Source organism: Protopterus annectens, chromosome 9.part0, assembly GCF_019279795.1.
Source record: "Protopterus annectens isolate FY-2018-M chromosome 9.part0, PAN1.0, whole genome shotgun sequence".
NCBI lineage: Eukaryota > Metazoa > Chordata > Ceratodontiformes > Protopteridae > Protopterus > Protopterus annectens.
In genome coordinates, this window is record NC_056743.1 from 1,744,424,296 (window position 1) to 1,744,439,032 (window position 14,737).

The window sequence follows — 14,737 nt, forward strand, 5'->3', positions numbered from 1 at the left end:
AGGGGGAGGCAAACAGGTCCACCTCTGGGGTCCCCCATTTCTTGATTAGAAGGCTGAAGGTGCTGGGTTCTAATTACCACTCATGTGAGTCTAGGAGATTTCTGCTTAAGTCGTCTGCCAGAGAGTTTGGTTTGCCTGGCAGGAATTGAGCTTTCAGATGAAAATGAATGTCCAAGGCCGTGTTCCACAGGGCCATGGCTAGCCGTAAGAGTGGGTTCCCCCATGCTTGATGATGTACCACATAATTGTGGTGTTGTCTGTTTTTATTAGCAGGGGTCCTGGTGAAAGTAGGGATCTGAAAGCTGTCAGAGCGTGCTGAACAGCTAGCATCATTTTTTGGTTGATGAGCAGATGAATTTGATTTGGGCTCCAGTGGCCCTGAATGCACTTGTTGTCCAGGTGTGCCCCTCAGGCCATAGTCTGATGCGTCTGTGGTTTGGGTCTGGGTGGGGTTGAGTAAAGGGAAGTCCCTTGTTGTGGTTGCATGCTGCTGCCCACCAAAGAGAGACTGTCCTTAGACAAGGTATGATAGGTATGACTGTTTCCATGTCCTGAGAATGTTGGCACCTAAGACTTAAGTATCATTGAAGTTTCCGTTTGCAGTCTGGCATATAGAATTAGTACAATGCAGGAGACCATGAACCCTAGGGCCTGCAGGATTTTCCTTGCAGATAGCTGGGTTCTGGTGGCCATTTGAGTGAAGTAACCTGTCAGATAGGCTTGTTTTTTCTGGAGTAATGAATGCCATCTGGGATGCTGTGTCCAAGCTTGCTCTCAGGAATACAATCTTTTGACTGGGGACTAGTTTTGATTTCTTTTCATTGATGGTGTACCCCAGGGAGGTTAGAAGGTTCTTTACAAATGTCAGGTGCTGCAACAGTTTTTCCTGACTGACTAAATCAGGCAATCATCCAAGTATGGGTAAATTTGAAATTTTCTCTGTCTGCAATAGGCAATGGCTGGAGCCAGGCATTTTCTGAAAACTCTGGGAGCAGTGAATAAGCCAAAGGGAAGTGCAGAGAAAGTACAGTTGTGTACACTTACCATAAATGTAGATGTTCGAGTGTATTCACTGTTGCAGTCATTACATTTCAGTAATCTGCTGGCAGGTTGCCCTCAGTCAGCCTGATTAACAAAGTCTTGGGTCCTGCATCAGTTGCTGTCCCTTCTTCCATGATGTCAGGGGTATAAAACATGCATCAGACGCTATTACATCAGTTTTTATTGCCCCAGATGTCAGGTGCCCCCCAAATGGGGAGCAAATAAAATTAGAAACACAAAAATATACCTCTAACCAAATGCAAATACACCAAAAAAGTTTTTAAGCATAGTAAAAGAAAGTAGAGGTATAGTCAGAGAAAAACAGGGGGCTGGAGGGAGGGTAACCAGGACTGCAACAGTGAATACACTCGAACATCTACATTTATGGTAAGTGTACACAACTGTACTATGTTCTTCGTGTTTCACTGTTGCAGTCATTACATTTGGGTAGATTTCCAAAGCTATGGTTGGGAGGGGGAATTTATACAGCATTAGGACCAGCTATAAGGCCCTGCAAGACAGCAGTGGCAAAGCCAGCTCTGGATTTAGAGATAATTGGTAAATGATAATGCTTGGTGAAAGTATGTACAGAACTCCAGGCAGCAGCTTCTAGAATATCCTTGGTAGGAACACCTCTGAGGAAGGCTGCAGAAGTAGATGCAGCCCCGGTGGAATGAGATCTGATCCCCTGGGGGATAGGTTTTCCAAGGTGCTTATAGCAGAAATGAATGCAATGGCTTATCCATTTAGACATGGTTTGTTTTGAAATACCCTTCCCCTCTGCCCCAGCAGCAAATGCTACTAGCAATTGTTCAGAATTTCTTTGAAATTTAGTTCTCTCCAAGTAGAATCTAAGTTGTCTGTGTACGTCCAAGGAATGCAGAATCTGTTCCCCTTTGTTCTGTGGATTGGGAAAGAAGGTTGGCAAATGAATGGACTGATTAAGTACCACACTGGAAACCACCTTGGGAATGAAGGATGGATTGTTCCTCAGAGATACCCTGTCCGCATGAAAGATTATGAAAGGCTCCACTACCATAAGGGCCTGTAATTCAGATATCCTTCTAGCTGAAGTGATTGCTAAAAGGAAGGCTGTTTTCCAAGAAAGAAATTTTAAGTCAGCAGTAGCAGTTGGCTCAAAAAGAGGTAGAGTGAGCTTCTCCAAAACAAAGTTAAGGTCCCAGGCAAGGGTAGGAGCTCTCTTGGGTGGTCTCAAGTTCTTTGCCCCTCTGAGATGCTGCTTGAGCAGGGGATGAGAAAAGAGGGGTGGATTCTGTGTTATAGTGAGCTGAAATAGCTGAAGCATGGATTTTAATAGAGGAAAAAGACAGGCCCTTGTGAAGCATCTCAGTTAAGTATTGCAAAATCTGAGGTAAATTGGGCGCTGCTGTGCTCATCCCTAAAGATTGGTTCCAGGCACAGAATCTTTTCCATTTGTCAGCATAAGATTTTCTAGTACTAGGTCTTCTCGCCTCCAAGATGACATCAATCACAGGTTTGCTGAGGGATGCTAAGGGTGAATTTAAGTGATTAGCTAAGCTGCAAGGTTCAATGTTGGAATCTGAGGGTGCAGAATTAGGGTCTCCTGCTGAGACAGCAAGGAAGATGTCTGAGGCAGGTGCCATGGAGATATTTGTGACACACTGCACAGGAGTGGGTACCAGTGTTGGCGTGGCCAGTCTGGAACAATCAAAATCATTCTTGGTTTGTCCTGTTTGACTTTTAGTAGAACTTTGGAGAGCAGAGGCAGAGGGAGAAAGGCGTAGACCGATAGGTTTTTCCAGCTGAAGGACAGTGCATCCACTTTCCAGGCTTTTTTGTGGGGGAGTCCTTGTGCAAAATTTGTCAAACTGGTATTTCTGGGGGGAGGCAAATAGATCTATGTCTGGGCTCCCCCATTTGCTTGTCAACATGTTGAAAATCCTTGGTTCCAGTTTCCACTCATATGGGTTCATGAGATTTCTGTTTTGTCCGTCTGCCAGTGTATTCAATTTTCCTGGCAAGAATTGAGCTTGTAGGTGCACTTAGTAGCTCAAGGCTGTGTTCCACAATGCCATGGCTAGTCTGCAAAGGGGGTAGGAAAGTGTACCCAACCTGCTTGTTTATGTACCACATAACCGTGGTGTTGTCCCATCTTTACCATTAGTTGTCCTAGAAGAATGTAGTCCTTGAAGACTGTCAGAGCATTCTGTACAGCTAACATTTCTTTTTGAGTGATAGGTAGGTGCATTTGATTTGGGTTCCATTTGCCCTGAATGCACTTCCTTGCCAGGTGAGCCCCCCATGCATAGTCTGATGCATCTGTAGTTAGGGTTTGGGGGGGTAGTGTGAATGGCAGTCCTTTGTTTTGGTGGCAGGCCTCTGCCCACCATAGGAACTCCAGGCGTAGGCAAGGTATGATAGGAATCAGTTTCCAGGATGCGACAATGCTGACTCCATAGACTTTTTAAGTACCAATATAGTTTCCTCACATGCAGTCTTGCGTATGGAATTAGAAGAATGCAGGAGGCCATGAACCCCAAGGCTTGCAGTATTTGTCTTGCAGATAGGATTTTTGTGGCCACTTGTCTGAAGTAAGTTACTAAATGAATTTGCTTCTCTGGCATGAGGAAAGCCATCTGGGCAGTTGTATTCAAGCTTGCACCCAGGAATGTAATCTATTGAGAGGGTACCAGTTGTGATTTCTTTTAGTTTATGGTGTACCCCAGACAAGTTAGAACCTTTTTTACAAATGCCAGATGATTTAGAAGTATGCTCTGGTTTTCTGCCTGAATTCGGCAATCGTCCAGGTATGGATATATTTGAATATTTCTTTGCCTGCAAAATACAATTACTGGAGCCAGGCACTGTGAATACCCTGGGCGCAGTAGACGAGCCAAAGGGCAGTGCAGAGAACTGATAATGCAAGTAGCCTGGTTTGAAGTGTAGGTATCTTCTGCAAGATTCCCTGATTGGGATGTGCAGGTATGCTTCTTTTAAATCTAGAGTTGACAACCAGGCATCTTTGCCTAGCATAGGAAGTAACTGGTGAAGAGTCAGCATCTTGAATTTTGGAATGTCCAGAAAAGTGTTTAGAGTGGACAGGTCCAGAATTGGACATCATGATTTGTCTTTTCTGAGTACCTGGAAAAGCCTCAAATAGAAACCTAGTCTCTTTTCCTCTTCTGGTACCGCTTGAGTAGCCCCCATGTTTAAGAGGGAAAGTACTTGTTTCTGAGCCTCTGCCCACTGATTTGGGGGCAGGTCTGGCCACACGTCTGGTGTTGGCAACGTGTGGAAATGAAATCTGTATCCCTGGGACACTATTTAAAACCCATTTGTCCTGGGTTATGAGTTCCCAGTTTTTTGTATGAAGAGCAATCTTTCCACCCAAAGGGGCGGTTAAAAGGTAAGTGCTTGGTAATCTTAAAGTCATTGAGACCCATAGCGGTGTCTTGTTATTTACAGATTTGGAAGTGGGGTCCCCCCATTGCTTAGTTCTGAGAGTCCCCTGGGACTGAAACCTGGTACTTTTGGTGTGTCTGGGTTTGGCTTGAGAGGAACTGGAAGTAGCTGGTAAGGACCAATTCTTAGTAGGCCAGTGCCTATTAAATCTTGGAGGTTGCACTTGTAAGAAATCTTTTACAGTTTGCATAGATTTAGCTTTATCTTCCATCTTTTTTAGAACTTCTTCAGCCTTATTGCCGAACAGGCGGTCCTGATTTAAAGGAGCATCCAAAAACTTTGCTTTAACATGATCAGGGAGAGATTGTTCCTTAAGTCAAGCATGCCTTCTAAGCACAGACCCAGTAACAGCAACCCTGCAAGAGGCCTCTAAAGAATCAAAACCACATTGCAAAGTATGTTTTCTGACTTGTTCAGCAGAATGCAATAAATCCTGTAAATCTTTATTTTCCACACAGTCAGAAATCAACATCATTTTCTGTTTAAGCAGTCCAATAATATGCTGTTGATATTTTAACATATGAAATTGGCAGTTTAAAGCCCTGATTGCCAAGGTTGCAGAAGTATAAACCTTTTTACCCCATTTATCCAGCACCTTGGAGTCTCTATCAGAAGGGGTAGGATTTTTAGCAGTAGAAGTCTTAATACCCTTGGGCCCTTGAGAAATGGTTTCTGGATCTGCAACAGGATTTTTGAAAAGGAACTTGTGGGACTCAGGAACCCTGTAGTATCTATCAGGTTTACTAGGAGCCGGAGGCAGGGAATCAGGGGCCATACTGGATTTCGAAAACACATCTTCAACAATGTCTAGTACAGGAGGTATAGCTGAAGGCCTATGCCGAGTTAGAAGAAAGAAATCCCTAAGCCTCTTTTTTTAATCAGAAAATTCCTGACTTTCCAGGTGGAAATGCTCCCTTAAGGTATGTAAAGTTTCCCCAAAAGAAAAGTCCTCAGGGGGGGAAGCAGAGGGAATGGAATCCTCTGCATCGGAATCCTCATAAAGTAGGTATGGACAAATCTAGGTCATTATAAGAGTCAGAAGAAAGAGTCCTGATCAGAAGATTCATAGTCAAGCTCAGCCCTAGGCCTCTTAGAAGAGAGGGGGGGGGGTTGACTACCCCCGATTAGAATAATTAGATCTTCAGCCATTTTGATAATTTGTTTTTTAGGCATAGACGCCTGAACATGTGGCCTGGGCATCGGTTTTTTAGACACAGATTGAGATTTAGGCCTTAGTATTGAAGGTGGAGTCGGTTTACTATGCAAATCTGTAGGCCTGAATACACCCAAAGAAGCCAGTCCCTGCATAGCAGCTCCGGACCCATCCAAGGTATAGACATCTGCGGGTTCCATAGGTGAAGCATCTTGCGGCATACCAGACTCCGAATGGGCCTCAGTAGAGGCCTGCGAGTCAGAAGTAGCGGGTATCAGGGGCTGCGAAAGCACCTCACCGAGTACCGGTGAACTGGCGACTTGCTTAGGAGAAGCGTCGTTGGCAGTTTTGGACCTCAATGGCCTGTCTCTATCTTTATCTTTTTGTTTTTTCGGAATCCCGGTAGTCGGATGGCTAACCAACATCATTTCTAGATAACTGAACCGAGAACCGAAATATTTAGAGGCAAAAATGTACCGATGGATAGTGTACTGATTAAATAAAGCACAAAACAGACAGCAAGGTAAGTCGTGGTCAGGGCCTAGGCAAGGAATACAGTACAAATGAAAATCCTTATGAGGTATTTGCTTCCCACAAGTAATGCAATTATTAACTTTTACGGACATCGGTAAGGAGCAAGAAAAAGTTTCCCTAATGGTGTACTTAGCTGTAGTTTGAAAACTTCGGTTCTGAAACTCGAAAACGAAAATTTCAGGAGTCAGCTGACCGGCACTTGCGAACTGCTTCTGCTACCGTGCGGCAAGAAAACCGGATTAAAATGGCATCAGCTGCATGCTTTATACCCCTGACGACCTGACGTCATGGAAGAGGAGACAGCAACTGATGCAGGACCCAAGACTTTGTTACTCAGGCTGACTGAGGGCAACCTGCCAGCAGATTACCCAAATGTAATGACTGCAACAGTGAGACATGAAGAACATCTCTCCTTTGATAATCACATTGCTAAAGTGGTTAGAAAATCCTTCTACATGGCACACCTTATCACAAAAGGGTTCACATCCAGATCAAAAGAGGTCATTGTGCCCCTCTACTCATCGTTCATCAAACCCATCATAGAGTACAACGCCCCATTTGGGATGCATCTTACAAGACACCTGCAACAACTGGAAAGATCACAGAAGTACCTCACCAAGAGGATCACTGGCCCCAAACAGATGCCCTATACAGCTCGACTGAAGAAACTCTAGCTGTACTCATTTGCATACTGCGTACTCCGAGGTGATCTCTGCCTGACATACAAGGCCATGTCCAACCCAGAACTGATTGGCATGCTCCACCTAAAGAAAAGCTTATCCCCTGAATCCACATGCTCTAGGGATCTAAACCTCACCACAGCAATAAATAGGACGTGCTGGACAGATAGACTTCTGTCACAGAGAATTCCCATGCTTTGGAACAAGATTCCAATCTGCATTAGGCAGAGCTCCTCACTAACACTCTTCAAGAGAAACCTTGACAAGTGGAAGGGAAACAAAGTTTACCCTGAGGATCACTTCAGTGGCTCTGCTGGACAAAGGCACAGAGAACTAATCTAAGGGGGCGGCGAAAGCAAACACATTCTGGCTAGGCTTATAAATGCCTTCGGGCAGATAGCCTAGTACCTACCTATGAACCTAAGCATTTGATGTTGTGGCAAGGAAGCAGGTGCTCGAGTTTGGGTGGTTGTTTTTTTAGGCGTAGTTCGTACTCTTGGCCTTAGAAACTCGGTAGTTTTAGTCAGAACTGAAGATGTGAAACAAGCCACTGGTTTGTCTCGAATATTGGTAGTACGAAGAAATTCCTCAGAAGCCGGTGCCTGCACAGTGGCTCCAGATCCATCCAAGGTAGAGACATCTGCAGGTTCCATAGTCAAAGAAGAGTCTTGTGGCATACCAGACTCCAAACGGGTCTTGATAGCGGCCTGCGAATCCATCAAAGTGGGCATCAGGGGCTGCAAAAGCACCTCATTGAGTACCGGTGAACTGACGACTAGCTTAATGGAAGCATCATCGGCTGTTTTGGACCTGTGCGGTCTGGTCTGTCTTTAGCCTTACATTTTTTCAGAAGATCGGAAGTCGGGTAGCTTACCGAAGCCATTTCAGAATATGGAGATCGAGAGCGAAAGTATTTAGTGACAATAAGGGCCTGACGAATAGTTCGGGCATTGAACAAAGCACAAAACTGACAGCTAGGTATGTTGTGGTCTGGGCCTAAACAGATGACGCAGTAAGAATGGAAATCTCGGTGTGGTATTTGCTTTCCACAGGCGCGACAATTGTTAACTTTTTCCGACAATGTTTAGAGCAAGAAAAAAGGATCCCCAACAGGGTACTTAGCTTTAGAAAACTTCAGGATGATTCAATTCAGAAACGAAAACTCAGGTAGCAGCCGACCGGCACTCGTGCAAACTGCTGCTTCTTCTTTGGGCTCCTCAGCAAACAAGACTGATGTAGTGGTATTGGCTGTCTGTTTTTATACCCTTAATGTCCTGGAGCGACAGCAACTGACGCAGAAATACTAAGTCTCTGGTATTCTGGCTGACTGAGGGCTACCTACAGGCAGATAATCCAAGTGTGATGACTGCAACAGTGAAACACGAAGAACACCATCTTTCTACTATTATTACTTGTAACCTTGATAAAAGTTTCACACAAATGAATTCTAAAGTTCAATCTGCTGCCAAAACATAAGTGGAAATTCAGACTTTACAGAAGAGAAAAGGGACTGTTAAGGTGGGGAGAAGGGACAAAGTCCCTTAAACAATTATTCTGACTTGTTGGACTGTCCTTTGTTTGGGGGAGGGGGGACTGAATATTTTTGGTAGCACTTGTCATTTCTTTTTAAACATCTATTCAACTGCATTTCGAGACTGTTTATTTTTTTGCCAAAGCTGGATGAGGGGTTACATAATCCCTTAGGAAATCTGGAAAAGGAGGGCTTAAAATCTAAGAGAGCTTTTCTGTATCAACTTACCTTTCTCGTCACGCTTTTTGATCAGGTCTGCAGCAGAGTGAAGGGGACAAAAACTAAATCTCTATCAAAATGAAAATTGAAAATCTCATTCTATCTGGGTGGCTCTGTGAATGCAACCAAACAAACCTCCATAACAGTACCAGTGGCCGAAACCCTTAAATAAGTATCAACTTAATTACACACATTGTAAACAATGAGTAGTGACTTGTACAATAGTACTATAGAAGAAACCAAGTTATTTAAAGCAGATTTTTCCTCAAAAGAAGAAACTGTAGACAAAATTTTTTTCACATTTAGTAACAGACGTTAGCATATGAGCCTGCCAATTTAAAATTCTGAAAATCGAAGTAGCAGCCGTTTACATTTTTTTCTCATTCGTATAAATCTTTCAAGCCTTATCAGAAAGGGTAGGATTGTAATTAACTAAATGTTTACCAGCAGTAGGATTAACTAAAGCTATAGCTGCTAGGTCAGGTTTGGGAAAAGTGAATAAAATTACAAGACTGAGGAATTTTATACATCCTATTTACCTGTTTATGGTCAGTTGGCCGACTATCAGGGAAATTGCAGGAAGTTAACACACAACTCCTCCAAAGCTGACAGAAATGGAGGAATAGGTGAAAGGTCTGGGAATTTCTTCCATAACAGCTCACTATTTTCTGAGGGACTGAGAAATCTCAGTGTTCTTCTGTTGAAAACACTGGGCCATTCTGGAAATAGTCTCAGAGAAAGGTAACCTCCCACAGGGAGAATCAAATTTAACTTTCCATAGGGTTGCCAGATGTCCGGTTTTTGACCGGACTGTCCGGTTTTTTGAAAAGTTGTCCGGTTAGAAATTCCATTCAAAACCGGACTTTGGTTTTGTTTTTAAATTTTGCGGCTGGCTGATGTCATCACGCAATGACATCAGGTCCCTCAGGGCTACCAGCCTGTCGAATTGAGCTCAAGGAGCTCACTGGAAGCAGAAGCCAGCATTTAAAGGCAGCATTTTCAGAATGCAAGAGTTCAACTTTGATCGTAGTGGCAGTAAACAAGGTGTTTTATCTCGTGCGTTGGTTATAGCGTTGTGAGTTCCATGCATAAACTTAGTAGCGTCAACTGATACTTTTGTACGCTCTTCGTTACTTTTCAAACACTCTGATGTAGTGGGATTCGTTGTTTACATTACTGTCAGCCGTCTGTCTCCAAAATGTGTGTTATACCACCTTGTGCAGCAAATAAGTTTCTAACAGCTTAATAAGAACTTAATTTAGGACGCTCACGGGATAGTTTTTTACATTTTAGTATAAAATCTTTTGTTTTAAAGAATTAATGATTTAGTATTGTTATCATGGGCAGCAGTTCCACTTTGGATAGTGTTTAACTTCAAACTGGGAAGGCACAGTAGAAGCCAGCATCGGGAAAGCAGCTTTAGCAATGAAGGTAGTGAAGGGTACTTTATTGACTTCTTATTTATCATTTTTTCATCAAGCTAAATCAACACTCTTATTATTTGAAGTAGCAGCAACCTATGGTTGCAAGCAAACCACTCAACACTTAATTGCTGGGTGTTCTGCTTGGTCTGAATGACAAAACCTTTGCTCTTTGATTTGTTGTCTATATGGCTGTAGTAAATAGAAAGCCATGAAACTCTGACTAATGTTATTAGCTGTAGCCTGTATCATCAGCATTGGGAGTTTGCAGACAGTGGTACTGTGAGGGCCTGGCCTGCTGAGACTAAAAGTGATGAGGGTGGGATGAATCAACACAAAATGATGTGGTCTGTTGCAGGAATGTTTACCTCAGTCATGCAGACAACCAGATATTCATATCTCTCAGCTCTTCCTGATTTGAAAGGACTTCCCTGATTTTGTGTTATATGTGAGGTAGTTTTAGTAAGGCTTTTGGCTTCTGGTAAATCCTTCAAGCTTGCAGTCACTAAATGGTGACTGATGCTTGAGCTTTCTTCTTGCAACCTACAGAAAATGTACCCAGGAATATTTAAACTCCCTCACTAATTTTGTGCCTTTGAACCTGATTCTTGCATCTGGGGGTTCACAGTTATATGAATGCATTACTGTGCTGACCTTATTTTTAAGTGTTGAGTGGTTTGCTTGCAACCATAGGTTGCTGCTACTCCAGCTAAGATGGACCCAAAGAAGCAATATTGCTGGAAATGTCTGTAGTGAACAGTGACTAACTGTCGTCTGATGTTTGCTCATTATTGTGGCTTTGCATAACCAGTGCAATTTGTGTGAAGCAATTTGAAAATCTTTAATGTTTGGTTAGTGTTTCTGTGGAACTTAATTGAAATGAATTGAATGGCTATCTTTTTTAATCTCACAACCAAGCATCTGTAGTGTACACAGAACTTTCTGTAACTGCTGGGTGTGTGTGTGTGTGTGTCTTGCCACAGAGCTTATCCTTGTTTCTACTTTCACTATTGTTCAGTAAAAGTCTATCATTGTCACAGTTTAAGTGCTTGAAACTTTAGTAGGTAGAGGGTCAGCTACAAGACTGCTGACCACATGTTTATTTGGATGTACTGAGCAACCTACTAAAAATCGGTTCCTACATACATATGTACTTACAGTTTGTGACGAAAATCCTTCATTGTTCGTTCTTCTAAAATATTGGTATGAGCTTTGTGTACTTTGTACACTCCCCATTTTTCTGTGATTGATGGTTCAGTCCTGTAGCCGCATAGGCACACCAAGGCTTCACAAAAAGCATATGAGTTAAGGTAAGACTCAGTGGTATTTCAAAGGAGAGCAATGGGGTCTGTAATAATATAACAGAGATGACTTCTAGTTGTTGTCGCCTATGATAGGGAGGGTAATGCCCAGAAGTTGCTCAATTCAAGTTTTTGCTTCAGTGGAATGATGGTGTATATGCAGAAAGCTTGGGAGTGTTCCAGGAAGTTGTTACCTTCCCTTGTTCCTATTGAGTATTGTGGCTAAGGTTATCGTTCCTGTGTGGCTAATTTATATAATTGTATATACTTTGGGATTGGCAAGAAGTAAACATCTGGGATTTGGTTCATTTCTTAAGTGTGTGTGTGTGACAGGAATGGTGTCCGTTTTAGAGTAAGCAATCCAAAGCGACACTAATAAAAAAAACATAGAATGGCAATGAATCAGTGTCACACACACTTCCATTAAAATGAAGCACAAAACCTGTCAGAATTTGATTCAAAATGGTACAAATGATAAATACTACTGAAAGATGTTCGAAGAATGGGTGAGGTAAAATTCAATATACAATATTACACTTCATTTTTCAAAAGCTGCAAGACCAATTCTGTCATTATGTATTGTTTTATACTAAACATGTATTTTCAGACCATGCTATACATTTTCAGGTCTGTTATTGATGTAAGATATGATTGTTGTTAATACTGTCATTTCTTAGAACATTTTAAAATGTTATCATCCCAAACTTGGGAAAACAATGTGCAATGCTGTTTAGATGAATGTGAGATTTAAAGACAGAGTAGTTTTAATGCTAAGTCTGTTTTTATTGTAAGACTGTATTGCTTTGTTTGGCATATGTGTATCAGTAGTTTGTGCTATAAAATTTGAAATAAATATTTTAAATTAAATCCAAATATCTGTAATAACTGTAGAATAAAGCACAAGACAGTATGCAGAGTGAGAGTTTCTAACTGTGTTTATGGCAACTGGGGAGAAATCGGCTGAAAGCAGGCATCCAGAACAGAAAAAGAGGGCGTTCCCATGTCGTGATGAGGTCACAAAATGGGTGGGGCATGGGTGGGAGAGGGGTGGGAATGGGCGGGGTTATGGGTGATGCAAGGGGCGTGACCTTAGTCCGGTTTTAGCCACAAAGAAAGCTGGCAACCCTAACTTTCCATTGAATCAGAATCAGAAATCTGAAGGGGAAAACCTGTATCCTTCCCTTCATTTTCCTGTCCAGATTCAAAAGCTTGAATCTCTTCAGGAAAAGAGGTCTCTTTTAACAGAAACTATTTTACAGGAAAGATCAATAGCCCAAATAAACCCGGAGACAGACTCAGTAAATTACTCCTGCCCAAGGAAATATGAAAAGGAATGGATAAATCTTTAGTTTTCTATTTCTATTTGACAGGAAATATGGGGCTAATGGTGTTAAGGACTGGCAGCTTCCCCTGGAATGGGCACAACATTCTGACAAAACAGGATCTGGGGTAAAAAATGAATGGTAGAACTAATAGCAACAGGAGAGTCATCAACCTGTGGCTGAGGCAAACTGCTACCCTGATGTGGTGGCAAAGGCTGTTTGCCTTTTCTTTGTGTGTCTGGCTGGAAGGAGGACTGACAGTTTATTCCATGGTTAAGCTAAAAATGGAGCCACTTTCCCAGGGACAACAAGCAACAAAAGCAGTTAAAATTTTAAAGTCTTTAAAAGTTACTTTTTCACAGAAAAACACAGGAAATGGCACTTCACTTTGCTAGTCCCCAAAAGTAAAATAAACACAACCTCTCCACAGAAGTTAGATTTTTTTTTAAATACTTTAAACAGCTTTTAAACTGACCAGGGGAAAAGCACCATACAAAACAGTCTTGTGACAGTCTTAAAAAAAAAACTCATAGCTTTAAAATAACTTTTCTAAACAAGAGAGCTTTATCAAACAATTGTTTTAAAAAGGAAGTTTTTTCCCCGAAGGACACCAACAGTTCCCATTTCTTTCACTCTCCACAGGAGTGCCGCAAGGGTCCATTCTTGGTTTCTTGCTATTTAATTATCTCCATACAGCAAGGAAACAAGCAGTCATAATCCTATATGTTGATGACTATCCAACATCTGTACAGCTAATAACCTAACAAAATACAAGAATCCTTGTCTTCTACTGAGTTTCCTACTAACTCTTAACTACCATTATATTCCAAGAACAAAATTCATACTCCTCACTCAACAGTTTAATAATGAACAACACTTTTCACTAGTACAGCCTCAGATCACACCACCAAAAATCAAACTTGTAACCCATATTAAGCTCCAAAGAATTATGTTTCATGCTATGAAATTCTACCTCCACATAACGTCATAAATAAAATCTGCAATAAATGCTTTGTCAAAACTTGAATCCAGAGTCCAAGCAGGTAATCCAAAGCAGTGCAACAATTCGGAAACAAAAATGAATGCCAGTAAATGAAAAAAATATTTAAGCCAAACAACACAGCTTTTCGTCGGCGCTCTGCACCAACTTCCTCAGAAATTAAAATCTTGCGCTTCCACACACACACACACACATACTACTTTAATACGCTAGAAAATGCACCATTGAACAACACGCCTTCCGGTTTATCTATTAAAGAGCACTTCGCCCTAAAAAACTAACTAAACTAAAATACCAATGATAACATACCCTAACCTTACCTAGTCTAACATTTAACCATAATGTAAAATATAACAACCAGCTTGCATTAAAATGTTAAAATATTTGTTTTTTTAGGTTTCAGAAACGTATTTCATTCATCTATTGACAGCGGTTACTTGATTTAGAGATATATATACCACTGATGCAAGCTGGTTGTTATATTTTACATTATGGTTAAATGTTAGACTAGGTAAGATTAGGGTATGTTATCACTGAATTTTAGTTTAGATAGTTTTTTAGGGCGAAGTGCTCTTTAACAGATAAACCAGAGGGCGTGTTGGTCAATGGTGCGTTTTCTAGTGTATTAAAGTAGTATGTGTGTGTGGAAGCGCGAGATTTAATTTCTGAGGAAGTTGGTGCAGAGCACAGATGAAACACTAACTGTGTTTGGCTTAAATAAATATTTTTTTCGTTTACTGGCGTTCATTATTGTTGCACTGCTTTGGATTACCTGCTTGGACTTTGGATTCGAGTTTTGACAAAGAATTTATTGTAGTTTGTTTTGCGTGTCTTGGAAGGTGCATAAATAAAATCTGAAAAAACAAAACTAGGTACCCTATATCAAATTAAACCACATCTGACTGACCATGTCAGAGAAACCACTGCCTCAATCATCCCTATCAACTCTGCTCTATGCAGCTGCAGTATTCATCCAACTCAACTTAATATGCTAGAAAAATGTTGCAACAAAAGTAGGAAAGTTTGCAGCAAACATGCCCAATTAATCTCATCACTACTTGGCTCTGAAACACTTAAACTGGTCTTAAATA